This window comes from Carcharhinus amblyrhynchos, chromosome 21 (assembly GCF_965287045.1).
Source record: "Carcharhinus amblyrhynchos chromosome 21, sCarAmb.v2.hapA, whole genome shotgun sequence".
NCBI lineage: Eukaryota > Metazoa > Chordata > Chondrichthyes > Carcharhiniformes > Carcharhinidae > Carcharhinus > Carcharhinus amblyrhynchos.
Window position 1 is genome coordinate 14297906 of NC_137344.1, and position 20978 is coordinate 14318883.

The window sequence follows — 20978 nt, forward strand, 5'->3', positions numbered from 1 at the left end:
ATAAAATCGTTTTTATTCCAGCAGTCAATTTAATGCAAATATTTTGTACAAGTCAAACCTGCTAATACGTAGGATGTCGAAAATTCACTTGCGTGTTTAGTAATGCATATAATTTGGTGTTCACACTTTAAAAGAAGCTAAAACTAAGGCAGTTCAGGCTTCCTGCCATTTTTTAAAAAAATCTGCCATTCCTCTATTTTTTATAGCACTCAGCTGCCTTGTGTCTGAGCCAAGGTACAAACTATTGTTAAGATATAGGATTACTGGTTGTGAAGACTCCCCATCTGAGTTAACCTTTTGTCTGAAGAGTCCTCATTTACATCTTGATTTATTCTGAAAGGCCAAATGGAATTTCCTCAGCCTGCCAACAAGTGAAAGGAGAGAAATGATTGGGATGTCACTGGGCGACACAGTGGTTAGTACTTCTCCCATACAGTGCCAGAGGTGTGGGTTTGATTCCAACCTTGGGTCACTGTCTGTGTGAACTTTGCATGTTCTCCCCATGTCTGCGTGGGTTTCCTCCAGGTGCTCTTGTTTCCTCCCACAGTCCAAAGATGTGTAGGTTAGGTTGACTGGCCATGATAAATTACCCTTTAATGTCCCAAGATGTATAGGTGATGGGGAATTAGTGAAGTAGATGTGTGGAGTTACAGGGATAGGGCCTGGTAAGATGCTCTATTGGAAAGTCAGTGCAGACTCAATGAGCCAAATGATCTTCTGCACTGCAGGGATTCAATGATATCGGATGGGCTTGTGTTTGGTAGTGCCAGATTCTGAGTCTGACCTGCCGACATGTTGATCTGCCTACCTCGAGAGAGGCTTTATTATCCTTAATCTGACCTGTGTTATTCTGCTGCTCTGGCTGTTTGGAGAGGTCTTTAATAGCACGTCTTATATATTTTTCACCCTTCTTAAATAATCAAAATACATACCGAGCAGTAAAGTGGCCCTTCAGCTGATCTTCACACAATGAAGTGCAATTCCTCTGGTTTTCAGTGTGAAAAAGAGAAAGGCATTTCTTTAGTGATTGAATAACCAAAGAGACAGTACAAACTTGGTCAGCCAACAGGTTGTGCAAAATGATAGATTGGCCCAGAATTTCCTGAAAGGTTTCAGCACAACTGTGACACAAGAGCAGCACTGTGCCATTTTCTTCAGATGAGCTATTTCATGCAGAATGGTTTTCCACTGGTTTTATACTGAAATATTGGTACGACACTGTTCCCGAAAGGGTGAAACCCTCTGTCGCTCGTTTACTTAACCTTTGCCTCCATGAGAAAGACTAGCTCACACAGGTTTCCTGAACTTATGTGCAGGTACAGATCCACACACAAAAAACGAAAGGCCCGAATCATTTTGTTATTTGACACAGCTAAGGTGTCTGGAGTTTTGAATAAAGATTTCCTTTGCTTTTCTTTTGACTTTAACCAAAGTGCTAGCGGTCCCAGTGCACCTGAAATTGTTTGGAATCTCTGTCCTTTCCCTTGTTACTTTCAGAAGTAATAAAATGCCTTTCCAGTGGCCATACACCTGTGTAGTGGTGGAAAGACCCAAGGAACAGCTGTGGGGCAGCACGGCGGCACTGCTTCCTCACAGTGTCACTGAACCCGGTTTGATCCCCATCTTAGCTCACTGTGGAGTCTGCACGTCCTCTCCCCATGTCTGCGTGGGTTTCTCTGGATGCTCCGGTTTCCTCCCACAGTCCAAAGATGTGCTGGTTAGGTGCATTGGCAATGCTAAATTCTCCCTCAGTGTACCCAAACAGGTGCTGGAATTTGGCGACTAGGGAATTTTCACTGTAACTTAATTGCAGTGTTAATGTAAGCCTACTTGTGACACTGAGAAATAAACTTTAAAACAGCAGCAGCAGGAGGCTCAGTGAATGAGACAACCTGGCACAATTCAGCTGCCCACTCACTTCCACGCCTGTAGATGCATTAAATTTGCACTTATTACAATGTTTTTTTTTCACATTGCCACATGGTAATAAACCCGACAGGAAGTTTCTGTGCAAGTTCTCATCAGCAAGTGTAGAAACCAGCGAAAGAACATTAATCTCAGTGCAAATTCTGCACAGGTGTGGTTCAGGAAATTCCAGGCCATCGTTTTGTAATCTGTGAATGAATTAACATGGACAGTGTTGAATACCGAGGGGTAGTGTTTCCTGCAAACTTGTACTTGTTCAGTCAGCGCAATGTGGTTCAAGTCAGCCAAAACAGCAAGGAATTTTAAGCATAGGTTAATGTTAAATTTCTGTTATCCCTAACACTGGATTAAAAAAGCATTTGGCCCAAAGCAAACCATGAGTACATGTCCCGAGATTGAAACGGTGAGGATGAAGAGTTTCTGCCGGTTGCAGCCTTCTTCAAATTGAGCTCATTGTCTTGGGAATTAGTTGGTGTGTTTTAAATTTTTTGTGCGTTTAAAAATATTTATTAAGGAATTGAATAGTGTACACTGATAGAACTAGTAAATGGTTCAGTATAGTTTTATTAAACCATTTTTAGTGATTTTAAAAATCAGGCTATTCAGAAGATTAGAACTTCTTTTGGAAAAAAAATGCATATTTTCAATTGTATTAATAAAAATAGACCAGGTTACCACTCTTAAATACGCCAATGATTTTTTGTTTAATTCACCAGAAAAAATGCCTGTTACATTCCGTTACACTGCTCACTTGCACTGTGATGGAAGCTTTTAAATTTATGATTAGGCAAATTAACTTTAGCAGAGGGTTGAACTGGAACCTAACCAGTGCAATTTGCGCTCAAAGCAGAAACATGATTCCCAAGTGTTACCAAGACCACCCGAAGTATCAAACACTAAACTAAATCTGCTTCACAACAGCCAGAAGATGGTGCTGCAAGAGCAAGGACAGTATTGTCCAGTTAAGCATTGTCTCGTGAGTTCACTAAAACCTGTTCTGAGTTAGACATCTTTGTAGACTTCAAGCACCGTGGCACAGGTTTAAAATCCCAGGTTCTATACTTGGGAGAGAGAACTCTTCGTTAAAATGCAAATAAAATTGCAAAGACTTTCAGTAAAATAAATGGCAAATCAATAAAAGTGTGTTTTATATAGTCAACCAAATGCCTTTTTTATAAGCCTATTAGACTAATAAAAACAAAGGATAATATCAAGAAATTAAATTGGTCTGCCTTACATATTATTCACTAACAAAAAAAACAAGGTCTGAAATTTCCACTCCGTAATGATTTGATTGGAATGGAATCTCCTAAAAATGGTAGTAGGACTGTAAATAGTCCATTACTGTAGACCTTTTTAAAAGGGTCATATTTTCTCCAGGTTTTGTAAACCAATTCTGTGATCGAAACCGATGTACATGTTTTTTTTTAAATCCTCTCTCTCAATGGCCTTTCCAGTATTTATATAGACAATGAACTGATTAATTATTGCAATATAAAAAGCTACAGAACCTTTCCTTGGCTTATTAATCCTGATGTGACGCTGGTTTCTAACCCTTCACCCAGGCTCACTATGCTGCAGGTTCCTATTCATTGACCTTTGATCCACTGTGCAGCAGCCCAAGACCCTGCTCAGTGGCGATTTGTTCATCATATCCTATTGTTGCTGTAAGATGTTTGTAAAGAATTATTACTGATTTTGGAAAACAAATATATATTCAGGTTGCTCATTCTAATTGTGTGCAATTGTACTGATTTAACTCAATAAAGAGGTATTTTTCCACAATATACCACCCATTTCAGAGTTGTATTTCACGATGCAATTATCTGCACAATAACAAAACACTGAGATAAGGGCAAATTACTGCAATACTGGAATCTGAAACAAAAACAGCAAACGCTGGAAATTCTCAGTAGGTCTGACAGCATCTGTGGAGAGAGAATGGAACTAATGTTTAGTGTCTGAATGACCCTTCACGGTGGCACAGTGGTTGGCTCTGCTGTCTCACAGCGTCAGGGAACTGGGTTCGGTTATCAGTTTAGATCACTGTGTGGAGTTTGCACGTTCTCCCTGCGTCTGTGTGGGTTTCTCCAGATGTTCCGGTTTCCTCCCACAGTCCAAAGATGTGCTGGTTAGGTGCATTGGCCATGCTAAATTCTGCGTCAGTGTGTCCAGACAGACCCCGGACTGTGTCGACTAGGGTATTGTCACTTCATTGCTATGTGAATGTAACCTACTTGTGACTAATAAATAAACTTTTTTTTTACTTCGGCTAAAGTGGTTCCATATCCCTAGCTATGACTGTTAACACTATATTCTGCACTCCTTCCTTTCTCTATGAACGGTGTGCTTTGTCTGTATAGCTGTGTTAGTGTAAGCCTACTTGTGACTAATAAATAAACTTAACTTGAACCATTCATCAGAGCTCTATGACAGCTCTGACAAAGGGTCATGCAGACTCAAAACATTGGCTCTTTTCTCTCTCTACAGATACTGTCAGATCTGCTGAGATTTTCCAGCAATTTTTGTTTTTATGACAAAACATCGATGCTTGATGAGTATGAACAATATTCATTTTCATATCAAAGTAAGAATATTTGGACGTTGACACTATTGCTTGTGACATTTCTCTGAATTTGCTTTTTTTTAGTGGACAAATGAACATCTTTGAAATAAATGGGCTAACACTTCGATTAAAGCAACAATGCGAGGAAGTTCACAAAATGTGTACCCATTTTTCCTATTTCTTGGGTGGGAGGAGCATGCAGTTAGTCCACAGTTCACCACATTTAGTTTAAAAGTTTGATTCACACATCAAAATAGCTAATTATTTATCTTTGTGATTGCTGGATCCAGGGTAGAAGAGACTCCAAGCAGGTTTCTTTCAATAAATTTAAATTCATTATAAAGTAAAACTAGCCTTCATTGACTCCATCTACACTTCCCGCTGCCTCAAGAAAGCAGCCAGCATAGTTAAGGACCCATGCAATCCGGACATTCTCTCTTCCATCTTCTTCCATTGGGAAAAAGATACAAAAGATTGAGGTCACGTACCAACTGACTCAAGAACATCTTCTTCCTCGCTGCTGTCCGACTTTTGAATGGAGCTACCTTGTATTAAGTTGATCTTTCTCTACACCCTAGCTATGACTATAACACTACATTCTGCACTCTCCCCTTCTCTATGAATGGTATGCTTTGTATAGTGTGCAAGAAACAATACTTTTCACTATATACCAATACACGTGATAAAAATAAATCAAATCAAAACTTATTTAAAGCAACTTGTAAAACTGGTTAGCGTGCAATTTGTAATTCAGCAAGGTAACTATTTACCCACTTTTAAAATTCCAAGACACCAAATACAAAACAAAGGACAAGACAAATAAGGGGCAGGATTTTCCGTCTGTACTCATCCCAAAACTGCAAAAATCACGCTCAAGGACAAAAGACTTTTCCATGGGCCACCCCTCGCCCGCTATGATTCCTGTGACAGGTGGAAAGGGAAAATTCACCCTAAGCACTCTGCAGAGTTGGTATAAGGAACCACTTTTCATAAAATAAGGATGAAGTTTGAGATGGTTTTGACATTGCTGATCTGCTATTGTAGTTATCTGTCAATTCTTTGCAAAGGATCCTTGGTGAAACATATTTCTTAACTCCCACTGGTCACCACTTTGCCAGCTTTCCATATAGGTACGTTATTCTGAGGTGAAAATTTTCTGCAGAAGGTGAGCAGCTGCTCTGGATTGCAGGCAACACAGATGGAGAGAAGGAGACGAGCACCTTCCTTCACATTTTCTCAAAGCACACACCACACAACTGAATTTAAAACAAAATCTTCAGAGAAAACTTCTCCCGGGCCAAATGTTTTCAGCCAGTCAGTAGGAACCCATGGTCTGGCAACTGCCATGTTTTATGTTAACTCAAATATCTCTGGGTTTTCTGATGGTCATCTCGCTGAGGTCATGTGATTTCTTGGAAGAAAACACAGCTTGCTCACAGACCAAAGTGAACTTGTTCCTTTTTTTAAAAAAAGTCCAAATATTGTCCAAAGAATTCAATGTTCTTCAAAAATCACATAGCTCCTGGAGACATAAGGCAGAATTCTTCTGTTGTTCATGCCCCGCTGGCACTGCCAGTGAGAATAGAGAATTTGGCACTCAGCCAAATCTTCATTCACTGCCGTGGGACCAGAGAATCTGAAGCAAAGGTTCCTAATATGATATGTCCCACGTTATGATTTCAAGGCTGAAAAATTTGATTTGCAGGTATGTTTTCAAATCCCATTTGCTATGGAAATTCTCTATATTCATCAGTGCTCAGCACCAGTCACGGGACTTACCATAGTTATCAGATCACAAAAGAGACTGAACAAATCTCAGTTATGAATATCACCTCTTGTGAAATTATTAAGTGCAAATGCCACAATGAAAAGTGGTTGAAAGCTTTCATTTGAATCACATTATTTCACATGCATGTGGTGGTCATGGTCATAACTTGTGCTCGAATCCTTTTCAATCCAATAGCATTATTTACAAGTGATGCAGTATTGTGCAGTGTAAACCTGGCTGATTAGTCCAGTTTCTTTTGGGTGCTCCGGTTTCCTCCCACAATCCAAAGATGTGTGGGTTAGGTGGATTGGCCATGCTAAATTGCCCCTTAGTGCCCCAAGATGTTTAGGTTGGGGGGGTGGTGCGATTAACAGGGTAAATATGTGGGTTACAGGGATAGGGCCTGAGTAATATGCTCTGTCAGAGGATCAGTTTAGATGGGCCTACTTCTGCACTGCAGGGGTTCTATAATTCTGTGACAATGCTGAATTTTGTAAACAATGGGCCCTTTGCTCTGCTGAGTTGCAATGGGAAAACACTATTAATGGGATGCCAATCAATTTCCAAAAATACGGTCCTTATACAAAAAAATTGAATCATTCCTGAATGCTTTTTTCCTGGAGAACTGTTAGAATGTGCTACTTGCCACCAGTGGGTAGTTGAGTTGTTGTTGAGTCAATATAGTGTGGCTAGCTTACCCGTGAAGGCATTTAAGTACATTGAGGAGAAAGGAATAAAAGGATTTGCTTCTACTGAGATGACACAGGAGAGAAAGAGGCCATATGGAGCATCAACACTAGAATAGATCAATTCAGCTGAACGCCTTGACCCATGCAATAAATTATATTGGTGGTTCTAGAATCCTGAAGTTGGTGGAATCAAAGAATCCCTACCATGTAGAAGGAGGCCATTCGGCTCATCGAGCCTGCACTGACAGCAATCCCAGCCAGGCCCTATCCCCGAAGCCCCAATCAACCTAACCCACACATCTTTGGAGTGTGGAAGGAAACCATTCTGAGAGCCATGAGGGAATAATCTCATCAAGTGGTTACGATGCCAGTCTGAACCTCCAAGGGATGTAGCGTCATGAGTTTTATTCTGTGGAGCTGGGAGAAGGGGGAAGAATCATTTTTATCTTGTCTGGTAGTGTTGTGGCCAACATCCCACTCTGGGCCCACTGAGAAATGATGAGGACTTCTTTGAAAGAGAGTAAGAAGTCTCACAACTTCTCACAACAGGTTAAAGTCCAACAGGTTTATTTAGTTTATTTGGAATCACGAGCTTTGTATTAGTGACAGAATGGCTAAGTTGATCAGCAGAGAGTAGCAGTAACAGTCAGTCCACATTATAAATAAATAATCGGTGTGTTATAAATAACAATACAAGACATTGTACCATCCTTCATCACAAGTTTGCTGCAAGTGGCAATTCAGCTTCCAATATGAGCATCCATTGGACTCCTCACCCAGTGCCCTAATAACTAAATCTAGTAGATGTTATCAGTGCATAAGAAGCCAAGATTTTAGCTATCAGTCTGCTCTCTAATAATTTCAGATTATTAAAATATTATTCCAATCCTTCTGCCCTGACCTGAATAAGTAGCTTTATAGTTGTTTGTAATTCTTATTTACCACCCCACCTTTCCCCAGTGTAGTGCTCAGGCTTAACAAAGGTCTTCCCTCTGAGGTCTATTATGTTAGATGGTCTAAGCATTATATAACACTCATCGTCATCAGGCCTTTATTTCCCCAGTGTTGCCCCCCGCCCAACCCCTAACCACTCTCATTGTGATTCTGTCTCCCAGAGATCAAAAAAGGGTGTGGACATTGTTGAAATGTTATCCCATGATCAATGCTGGTTTTGCAGTTTCACCAAGTTTATCCTCAAAAAACCCATCAGAGAACTGCCAAACAAGGAACTTAAAACAATTCCTATTTTGACTATCTTCTTAGTTTTGTTGAATAACTTCAAATCTTGGAGAATCATTCTGCTAAATAATTTGCACAAAGATTAAACAACCAAGTAGAATTGATTCATCACTTCTATTTTGAGGTCAAAGATAGAGGCTTAGTAATGGACTCAGCAAGACTGAGATTGCCTCATGGGTCAACGTTCACTGCAGTAGACTTGATGAGCAAGTGGACCGTGCTAGATTGGTCAATCTGCATTATTAGGACATGGCTGGTGAGATGGCATTGCTAATCATGCCCAAGTAATAATGTCCCAGCCACTATGTAGTTAGTTGTATTGATTTGATTTTGATTTGATTTGTTTTGATTTATTATTGTCACATCTATTAGTATATAGTGAAAAGCATTGTTTCTTGCGCACTATACAAAGCATACCATTCATAGAGAAGGAAAGGAGAGAGTGCAGAATGTAGTATTACAGTCATAGTTAGGGTGTAGAGAAAAATCAATTTAATGTGAGGTAGGTCCATTTAATCGTCTGAAACAGTAGGGAAGAAGCTATTCTTGAATCAGTTGGTACATATCTTCTGACTTCTGTATCTTTCTCCCGATGGAAGAAGGTGGAAGAGAGAATGTCCGGGGTGTGTGGGGTCCTTGATTATGCTGGCTGTTTTGCCGAGGCAGATGAAGAAAGCCTATGGTATGTTAGCCTTTATAGGAAGGGGTATAGAATATAAGAGCTGGAGTCTAATGTTGCAGTTGTACAGAACGTTGGTTAGGCTGCATTTGGAGTACTGCGTCCAGTTCTGGTCGCCTTACTACCGGAAGGACATGGAGACTCTGTAGAGAGTTCAGAGGAGGTTTACCAGGATGTTGCCTGGTATGGAAGGACTGGGGTATGAGGAAAGATTGAAGAAATTGGGGCTCTTTTCCCTTGAAAGACGCCGACTGAGGGGGGATCTAATAGAGGTATATAAGATTATGAAGGGTATAGATAGAGTAAACAGAGGTAAGCTATTTCCTATGATAGAGACACGTAGGACAAGGGGCCATGGACTTAAGGTGAGGGGGGAGAGGTACAACACAGATATTAGAGGGAGGTTTTTCACACAGAGGGTAGTGGGGGTATGGAATGGTGGTGGAGGCAAACACACTAGAGTCATTTAAGAGTAACTTAGACAGGCACATGACTGAGTTGGAGATGGGTGGATATAGGAGGTTGTTTTAAATAAGGGTCATTAGCATTGGGGCGTCCCTGGTAATGTAAATGGGTATAGTATGATAATAATGTTTTTTCTCTTTTCATTCACAGGTTTTAAGTCAGTCCACCTCGTGTCCAACAAGGGGCATACACGCGATGGGTCGTACTGGGGCTGCTCTTGGTTGTTCGAGATTGGCCTAGTGCTTCATGTCGTTAGTGTGTACCTAAACTGGACCAGATACTGGGCAAGACGACAGCTTAGTGACTATTGCTGATTGCTGTGCAGACACATGGATTTGGGCCGGTGTCTGTGGGAGTTTGCGCATTCTCCCCGTGCTTGCGTGGGTTTTCTCCGGGTGTTCCGGTTTCCTCCAACACCCCAAAGATGTGCTGCTAGGCTGATTGGCAGGAATAAATTGTCCCTAATCAGATTCCCTCAATCTGGATGGCCATAAAACATTAGACAGGGGTCGTGGGTGGAGAGGGGGACTGGTGGTGTTGAGATGGCGGCGCGGGCTCGTTGGGCCGAAGGGCCTGTTTCCCGGGCTGATTTTGTTCTTTGTTCTTTGATGTCAATAGGTGGGAGGCTATTTTGAGTGATGGACTGGGCTTTGTTCACGACAGAGCAGGACCCATACCAAGCTGTGGTACAACTAGAGAGAATGCTTTCTATGGTTCATCTGTAATAGTTGGTGAGAGTTGTAGCTGACATGCCAAATTTCTTATTCTTCTGAGAAAGTAGACACATTAGTGGACTTTCTTAACAATAGTATCGGCATGGGGGGACCAGGATGAGTTGTTGATGATCTGGGTATCTAAAAACTTGAATCTCTCGACCATTTCTACTACATCCCCATTGATGTAGACAGGGGTGTGTCCTCCACTATGCTTCCTGAAGTTGATGACTGTCTCCTTCATTTTGTTGACGTTGCATCAGTTCACCAGATCCATACTCCATGTCATTCTTGTTTGAGATCCAACCCACTATGGTTGTGTCACCAGCAAACTTGAAAATCGAGTTGGAGGGGAATTTGATCACACAGTGATAGGTGTTTAATGAATATAATAAGGGGCTGAGGACACAGCCTTGTGAGGTACTGGTGTTGAGGATGATCATGGAGGAGATGTTGCTGCCTATCCTTACTGATTGCAGTCTGTGGATAGGAATTTCAGGATTCATGTGCAGAGAGAGGAGCCAAGCCCTTGACCATAGAGTTTTGGAATGAGTTTCGTAGGAATAATGGTGTTGAAGGCTGTGCTGTAGTCGATAAGTAGGTGTCTGATATAGGTGTCTTTGTTTCCTAGTTTGTTAATATCTTTGTTATTGATTGAGGGGTTTCCAGCACCCAGAGAGTTTGCGGAGGCATGTGAGGAAGGAATGTTGTTGCTTTCCTTCTTACTGGCAGCGTCGAGTGATCCTTTAAAGATTGTTGGCCTGGCTACCATTTGTCTGAGAAAACTGGCCACTGCATGCATGGTTCACACCAGTTAGTCACTATCCAATGAGCCTAGTAGGAGGCTGGGCCTTCATTTTGCTGAGGCATTGCATCTAACGGCAGCTCAGGTGAGACCCAGGGATAACCACAGAGCACACTCTACATTGGACCATTCATTTTGAAAAATTGGGGTTGTGTAGCCAGATGTCTTGGCTATAAAAATCTGATGAAGGAGTATATCAGCATTGAGGAAGTGGATGGGAGTGTGACTGTAATAAGTCTCTGGAGGCAGGAGTCCCTTTATGCCTTTATTTACAATTTCAACAGTAGTACACAGAGCACTATCAGTCAGCAGGCCACCTTCAGGAGTGCCACAGGAACTGACACACCCAGTTAAATACAGGGAAAAGACTCCCTGATTGGCCCATCAATTGATTCCTTAATCAGGGAGTTCATATTCAAATAGGCCATCCTCAATGGCCTGGTTGAAGTCATTACAGTGACAAAAGTGAACTACTTGGGCAACATGGAGGAATTCAGTATTGTTAAACAATATTATCACAGTTAAATACAAAGTGGAAAATGTTCCATTCCTACACTGTGATCCCCTGAACCTCAGCAAGCACGTGTTTGACCAGAATAAAAATACAGAAATTTGGCATGCAGCATATTTTAGCTGCTATTGTAGATTGGTTTCATCAGATAAATAAACTTGGCGCTACATTCTGATTATATCTGAAGACTTTTTGAAGCAGTGAGTTAGAAACAGCAAATGGACGTCCCTGTTCCGAAATGTCCAATTTGAACTGGGTGTTGACTTTCTCAGTCAGCAAGCTACTGCTCTTGTTGGACAAGATTCGACTGTGAGGCCCACACACACTGGATTCTACTTGGCCTTTTATTTCTTCTTAAAAGGCGAATACCAGAAAACTTTAATTTGACAACCCTTTAAGGCATTTGGCACAACGAATACAGTGGCCCCAATTGCATAATTGCCCCGCAAGGCTATTTGAAAAATGCAGGTGAATTATAAAGTACTTTGAAAATAATTTGCTTGTTTTGCATGTTGCTGGATTGTGCGAGGCCTCACTCACGTAGGCATTTGCATTCTTTCCATCAACAGGCCGTATTGGGAAATTTAAAATCTTGGTTAGCCCACGGTAATTGTAATGTTTGTGCCACAATCTGTTCCGTGGTTAACTGCGCAGAAAAGAGATTTGGGGAGCGGAGGAATGAGGAGGCAGTGGGAAAGTCAGCCTTTTGGAATTACACATCTTCGGTGCTTCATAAAATCATGTCTTCATGAGCGATGAAAGAAAGACAAGAGTAGAGAGAAGGATAAAGCAAACTGACACAGCCTTCGATCACAAGCGGCAGTTGCAGCTAACCAGATATTTATAGATTCATAGAATCATAGAATCCTACAGTGCAGAAAGAGGCCCTTTGGCCCATCGAGTCTGCACCGAACACAATCCCACCCAGGCCCTGCCCCCATATACCAACATATTATACCCACATATCCCTCTAACCTACGCATGCCTGGACACTAGGGGGAAATTTCTTAGCATGGCCAATCAACCTAACCCGCACATCTTTAGGCCTGAAGCAGGTCTAAAAATATTAGCACATTTCTTGAGGAAGTGGCACCTCCACTAGCTCCTGCCTATTTTAATTTCAATATATGGAATTTATGTTCCTGAAACAGGTCCGAAATTGGGCCTAACTGGTCTATGTGAATGTTTATACTCCGTGCCACAGTGATCAACACTGGTGCCTCACAGCGCCAGGGACCTGGTTTCGATTCCCGGCTTGGGTTACTGTCTGTGGAGTCTGCACCTTCTCCCCATATCTGCATGAGTTTCCTTCAGGTGCTCCGGTTTCCTCCCATAGTCCAAAAGATATTCTGGTTAGGTGCATTGGCCGTGCAAATTCTCTCTCAGCGTACCCGATCAGGCACCAGAGTGTGGCTGTAGGAGATTTTCATAGTAACTTCACTGCAGTGTTAATATAAGCCTACTTGTGACACTAATAAATAAACTTAAAACTTAAACTTCCACTCTACTTTGTGACACTGGTTATACAGGATGGTGTGTATTGAATGTCATGCATCTCAGGGCAGCTTTGAGCTGTATGTTAGTCTTATTTAATTAGTCTTATTTAACTTTTGTAGCAGTTAGCGTGTTACTAAATGTGTTTGAACAAAGACCAGTGAGAGCTCTTTTAGAATAAGAAGTTCAAAAACTTTGACCCTTGATAACAGAATCCTAACTTGGGTATTGATATAAGAATTGGAGGATGCTGATTATGGAAAATGAGGAATGAGGCAGCAGTGATGAGGAATGGGGGGATGAATAATGAGCTACTTTGACAATAGATATAGTTACATCCCCAATGCCCTGAACAACAAAATTATCGAAATGACAATAGTCTGTATCATCTACAAGAAACAGCAACTTGGCAACGCTCCTTTAGCAGCACCTTCCAAACCTATAATCTCTACCTAAAAGAACTAGGTGCATTGGGAACACCGTCACTTGCAAGTTCCCCTTCAAGTGGCATATCATTCCTGTAGAATAAAGGGTTAACTCTAATAAGTGTATACTGAACATGTGCAATGTCATAGTAATACCACTCATCGAGAGAAAATGCCTGAGTAGCATCTCAGGGCAGCTTTAGCTATATGTCAATCTTATTTAACCTTTGTAAATAGTGTGTTAATTCATGTTTTTGGACAACTCCAGTGAGAACTCTTCTAAAATAAGAAGCTAACATTTGCTTGACCGTTGATAACAGAATCCTAACTTTGAACAATATTGTTGCTCAGTCAGTGTCACTGGGTCAAATCCTGAAACTCCCTTGCTAACAGCATGGTGGGTGTACCCACACAGCATGAACTGAAGTGGCTCAAGAAAGTGGCTCTTTATTACCCTCTCAGGTGCGATTAGGAATGGATAATAAGCGCTGGCCTTGACATTGCTCACGTTCTGTGAATAATTGAAAACCACACAAAAAAAAAATCACACTGGGTGTTTAGTGCCTGCGTGCAGCAGTTTGGTTTTGATTTGATTTGATTTATTATTGTCACATGTATCAGGATACAGTGGAAAGTATTGTTTCTTGCGCTCTATAAAGGCAAAGCATACCATTCATAGAGTACATAGGGGAAAGGGAAAGGAGAGGGTGCAGAATAAAGTGTTACAGTCCTAGCTAGGGTGTAGAGAAAGATCAATTTAATATATGGTAGGCCCATACAAATGTCTAATGACTTAGGCTGATTACATTGGATGTTGAGGCTCAAACTGATTCTGAAGCAAAACTGAGTGAGATTTCCTTCTCTGATTCAGGCTGCATTCTCAGTGTGACTGCAGAATCAATATATAGTGAAATAGTTTAAAACAATTAACACTGTTGTTACATGAATACATCCTCACACCTATATAGCGAGGCAAAGGAAACTCACTTTGTGACTAAAAACTAATAATTTCCAAACAATTAACACTGTTGTTACATGAATACATCCTCACACCTATATAGCGAGGCAAAGGAAACTCACTTTGTGACTAAAAACTAATAATTTCCAAACATTTACCATTTTGAATGTAAAATAACACCAGGTTATATATTGTCTTTGTTCAACAGGTGGCAAAAGATGAAATGAATTGTAGAATACATTCTGTGAGAGCCTCCTGCTCACACCAGCACCTCAGCTGCGTTCTGCTTTCGGAGCTGCACATCTTGTACCTCTTTAAACTGTGATCAGTGCTCCTTCCACTCACATTATCAGCCCCTTCAGGTCTTGAACAGCAGGTTAGGTGTAAGGATTCGCATTTTAATCAGTAATCTCTAAACTGTCTGTGCTTTATATGCTCTGTCTGAGGCCAGAACTCTCCATTCACCTGACGAAGAGGCAGTCCCCTCGAAAGCTTGTGAGTATATTATCAAATAAATAGGTTGGACTAAAACCTGGTGTTGTCAGACTTTTTACTGTGTTTACGCCAGTCCAACGGCATACCCACATCATCTTGTACCGAGCAGGATCAAGATACAATGTGGAGATTGACAGTGATTCGCTTGATTACATGAGACATGAATAAAATAAATCTTTCAGAGTAAATGTTGGTGACGACCCTGAAGTAATTTCAGCAGAAAATTTAATGAGCGATTTAGGATTTTCAGTGCAGCCTTCAGTGAGTGCAACAGAGACTCCTTATTCAGGTACAAAATGTACAATTCACTTGTACATAAAGCTCTACAGGTTGTCATGTTCACCATTTGAAATGTTAATCCAGTGGAATATTTCGGGCCTGTGCATTTTTGACCTGCTCCATTATTTTAATGAGACTATTCGCAAGATCATATGATAATATCGTGTGTACTGATATGAAAGGACAACTTAATAATAAACGTCTGCTCCAATGTTTTCTCCCTAGAATGTAAAAGCCATTTTTGAAAAGGGTTTGCATATTCCTGTAACCCAGCCCACACTGAATGACTTTTACAGATTTCAACGTATGTATCCTCTCAATCTAATAGGTCAGATATTCAGTAATATTTCTCCATAAACATTTCTAATATTGAATTTGCAAAGTGGAGTTAGGAAAATGCAACTAGCCACAGGGCATTGTGCTGACCACACTTAAAAATTTCATAACTACAATTGCTTCAGACTGTGCTTTTATACTGTATTTACTGATTTGCTACCTCCTCATACTTATAGAGAAAGATGAGTTGACAGTTATCCTGTCATGTCTATTCCTTGGTGTACTCTGTTTTTGACATTTATTTTTATTTATTAGTGTCACAAGTAGGCTTACATTAACACTGCAATGAAGTAACTGTGAGTATCCCCAAGTTGTTGCACTCCAGCGCCTATTCGGATACACAGAGGGAGAATTTAGCATGGTCAATGCATCTAACCAGCACGTCTAGTACCAGCAACTATGATGCTGTTGCCACTAGAGACTTGGTTAAAGGAAGGACAGGATTGGCAGCTTAACATTCCAGGATACAGATGTTTCAGGTGGATCAAAGGGGATGTAAAAGGAGTGGGGGAGTTACACTGCTGGTTAAGGAGAATATCACAGCTGTATTGAGGGAGGACACCTCGACGGACTCATACAGTGAGGCAATATGGGTAGAGCTCAGGAATAGGAAGGGCGTAGTCACAATGTTGGGGGTTTACTATGGGCCACCCAACTGCCAGCAGGAGATAGAGGAACACATATGTTAGGTAGATTTTGGCAAGATGTAAAAGTAACAGGTTTGTTGTGGTGGGCGATTTTAACTTCTCCTATATTGACTGGGACTCACTTAGCGCTAGGGCCATGGATGAGGCAGAGTTTGTAAGGTGTATCCAGGAGGCCTTCTTGAAACAGTATGTGTAGATAGTCCAACTAAGGAAGGGACTATATCAGATTTGGTATTGGGGAATGAGCCCGGCCAGATGGTCAACGCTACAGTAGGAAAGCAGTTCAGGAACAGTGACCACAATTCAGTAAGTCTTAAGGTACTGATGGATGAAGATAAGTGTAGTCCTCAAGTTAAGGTGCTAAACTGGGGAAAGTAATTACAACAATATTAGCCAGGAACTGAAGAATGTAGATTGGGGACAGATGTCTGAGGGCAAATCAACATCTGGCATGTGGGAGGTTTTCAAGTATAAGTTGAGAGGGATTCAGGACCGGCACATTCCTGTAAGGATGAAGGATAAGTATGGCAAGTTTTGGGAATCTTGGATAACGAGAGATATTGTGAACCTAGTCAAAGAGAAAAAGAAGCATTTTTCAAAGCTAGGAAGCTGGGAACTCACGAAGCAAGCGTGGAATACAAGGAAAGTAGAAAGAAACTTAAGCAAGGAGTAAGGAGGGCTAAAAGGACTCACAGAAAAGTATTGGTCAGCAGGATTAAGGAAAATCCCAAGGGTTTTTATACATATGTAAAGCGCAAGAGGGGAGCCAGGGAAAGGTTTGGCCCACTGAAAGACAATCTATGCGTGCAGCCCAAGGAAATGGGTGAGGTATTAAATGAGTATTTTGTGTCAGTATTCACCAAAGAAAATGACATGACGGATGATGAGTCCAGGAAAGGGTGTGTAGATAGTTTGAGTTTTGTTGAGAACAAAAAGGAGGAGATATTGGGATTCTTGAGAAACATTAAGGTAGACAAGTCCCCAGGGCCTGATGGGATATATCCCAGAATACTGAGAGAGGCAAGGGAGGAAATTGCTGGGGTCTTGAGAGAAATATTTGTATCTTCACTAGCTATAGGGGCGATCCCAGAGGATTGGAGAATAGCCAATGTTGTTCCTTTGTTTAAGAAGGGTAGCAAGAATAATCCAGGTAATTACAGGCCGGAGAGCCTTATATCAGTGGTTGAGAAATTATTGTAGAGGATTCTTTGAGACAAGATTTATTCCCACTTGGAACGAAGTGGACATATTAGTGAGAGGCAACATGGTTTTGTGAAGGTTTCATGTCTCACGAACTTGATAGAGTTTTTTGAGGAAGTGACAAAAATGATTGATGAGGGTAGGGCAGTGGATGTTGTCTACATGGATTTCAGTAAGGCCTTTGACAAGGTCCCTCATGACCGACTGATGCAGGAGGTGAAGTTGTGTGAGATCAGAGGTGAGCTGGCACGGTGGATACAAAACTGGCTTGGTCAAAGAAGACAGAGGGTAGCAGTGGAAGGGTGCATTTCTGAATGGAGGGCTGTGACAAGTTGTGTTCCTCAGGGATCAGTGCTGGGACCTTTGCTGTTTGTAATATATATACATGACTTGGAGGAAAATGTAATTGGTTTGATTGGTAAGTTTGCGAACGACAGTAACGCTGGTGGATTTGCGGATAGCGATGAGGACCATCAGAGGATACAGCAGGATATAGATCAGTTAAAGACTTGGGCGGAGAGGTAACAGATGGAGTTTAATCCAGACAAATGTGAGGTAATGCATTCTGGAAGGTCTAATACAGATATGACATATACAGTAAATGGCAGAACCCTTAGGAGTATTGATAGGCAAAGGGATCTGGGTGTACAGGTACACAGGTCAGCGAAAGTGTCAATGTAGGTGGAGAAGATAGTCAAGAAGACACATTGCATGCTTGCCTTCATCGGCCAAGGCATTGAGTTTAAAAATTGGCAAGTCATGTTGCAGCTTTATAGAACCTTAGTTAGGCCGCACTTGGAATACGTTCAAATCTGGTCACTATACTACCAGAAGGATGTGGAGGCTTTGGAGAGAATACAAAAAGATTTACCAGGATGTTGCCTGGTATGGAGGGCAATAGCTATGAGGAGAGGTTGGAGAAACTTGGTTTGTTCTCACAGGAATGACGGAGGTTCAGGGATGACCTGATAGAAGTTTGCAAGATTATGGGAGATATGGACAGAGTGGATAGTCAGAAGCTTTTTCCCAGGGTGGAAGAGCCAATTACTAGGGAGCACAGGTTTAAGGTATGAGGGGCAATGTTTAAAGGATATGTACAAGGCAGATGTTTTGCACAGAAGGTGTGGATGCCTGGAACTTGTGGCCAGGGGAGGTAGTGGAAGTGGATGCAGCAGTGACATGTAAGGAGTGTTTTGACAAATACATGAATAGGATGGGAATCGAGGGATATGGCCCCCGGAAGGGTGGGGAGTTTTAATTAAATCAGGCAGCATGGTGGGTGCAGGCTTGGATGGTTGTTGGTTACTGTAGATTAGATTGTAATAAGTGTGCTTGCTTGTTTTATCAAGCAGAGCTGGAATTAAAAACAAACTTTTGATAAAATTATTCAATAGGATTCTTGTGTACCATTAAATTTATGGACTATTAAACTGATTGTGCTTATTACTCTGTCGCATTTGTGACATGGCTGAAAACAATAGTTTCCTTTATAGAGCTCTGGGTGTGCATTGTTGAATGAATTTACAATCTTGCTCACTGGCTGCCCAGTACTGCTGAGATATTTGAAAGCAAGATGTGAGATATGTAATAAGTAAAATGTGAGTTTTAATACAGAGTACAAAGTGCCTGGATTAAACGGACCTCAGAGGACCCGAAGGAGGTTCTAGGAATTATTTTCATGAATGTGTGGCGAAGGATTCGATGTTCAATGTAACGGTAATTTCAGAAACGGAGAGTCAGCCAATACAAGTAATTACAGATCAGTTTGTTTTACGTGTGCAGGTGGGAAGAATTTAAAACCTTTAATTAAAGGATGAAATTGTTGCATATTTAAATAAAAAGAAAATAATTGGAAGCTGCCAGCATACTGTATTTTTTTCTCTCCTCCTAGCCCAAGTCACTGAGAATTTTAAAACACACCAGCTGTCATTTTGGTTGATATAACATTGTGTTGCAGAAATTGGACCTGCTGACTCACCTGATAGGCTATCGTCACAACCAGTTTAAAAGCTAAGTTTATTTATTAGTCACAAGTAAAGCTTACATTAACACTGCAATGAAGTTACTGTGAAATTCCACCCCCCCCACCCCCCCAATTCACTGGGCTTTTGGCTACAAAATCTTGATAGCAATCTAGCAGACTATCTGGCATATTTTTAAGCGTTTATTTTAGAACTGAAATATTTGGTCTTTCACTTGTTATAGTTATACCATAGCCAGTTTGAAGCCAAATGAGTGTGGAATGGTAAAGGCTCAGGTGCTAGGAGCCAGAATCTTACCACAGTTATGCCAGAGGGGTTTTCCCAACCCGCTGTGGTGAATGGGGATTTGCGTGGCTACCAAATTCTCCAACCTCGCTGCAGCTGGAGTGTGGTATGAATGAGTGGAAAGATCGCACCTGAAATTTGGGCATTGCTGCTAAGTCTCTTGGAAAGGTGGTGGCGAGCCATTGCTTTGAACCCTTGTGGTGACATACAACACAGTGTCGTTAGTTGGGGTGTTCCAATATTTTAATTCATTGGCAATGGCCTTTTGGCTAAGATCAAGTGTAGTTCTGGCATCCTGCACTTGATTGAAGTCATGAGGCTACACTGAGGCTTCGTTTGAAGCAATTTTTAAAAGCAGCATCTCGGCCTTTTGGCTAAGATGCAAATGAGATCAAGCCTTGGAGGAGTTGCAATGCCTGCTCCAAACAGCTTGGATCATATAAATCAAGCCCAAGACAGGAAGTGGCCAGCATGGATCTGGAATGCTTCACTTGTTGAGACTTTGAATTGGGCTTTGATTGGATTGAATTGGATATAAACAAAAAAAAACTTCAGTGGATAGATCCTGTAAAGGAAATATCTGAACAGCTGAATAGAATTGATATGTATTTAGGATATTATACTTTAAAAGTGGACACGTATTCAAGTAAAGCTATTTTTACCCAGAAGCCTTAAACTACATACATGACCAGCACTTGCTGACAGCTTTGGTTTGAATAAGTGTTAAACAGACCTCATCTGTCCCTTATATAAATAACACTATGGCTTTCCAAGTTCTCTTCACACTAAGTAAAGATAAGAGAAAGCTTTGTAGTCATTTTAAAAGGAACTTTCAGAACTTTTATGGTATTATCTCCTTATTTATTCAGGAGTCATTCTTAAGTCAGCAAATTAGAAAAACAGACTTTAAAAATCTACAATAAAAAGTTTAAAATCACTTTTAGCAAAATAGTAAATGCACTAGTGATAATTTACAAAAATTCGCTGGACTCTGGGCTGGTTCCTGCAGATTGGAAAACAGTAAGTGTGATGCCACTGTTTAAAAAAGGAGGTAGACAAAAGGCAGGCAACTATAGGCCGGTTAGTTTAACTTCTGTAGTAGGGAAAATGTTTGAATCTATCATCAAGGAAGAAATCGTGAGACATCTGGATATAAAATGTCCCATTGGTAAGACGCAGCATGGCTTCTGAAGGGAAGGTCATATTTGAATAATTTGGTGGAATTCTTTGAGAACATTACATGTGCAGTGGACATTGGGAACCTCTGGATTTGGTGTATCTGGATTTCCAGAAGGCATTTGACAAGATGCCGCACCAAAGACTGCTACATAAGATAAAGGTGCACAATGTTACAGGTAATGTATTAGCATAGATAGAGGATCCATGCTAATACATTACCTGAAACACTGTTAACTAACGGAAAGCAAAGAGTGAGGATAAACGGGTGTTTTTCTGGTTGGCAATCAGTGACTAGTGGTGTGACTCAGGGATCAGTGTTGGGACTGCAATTATTTAC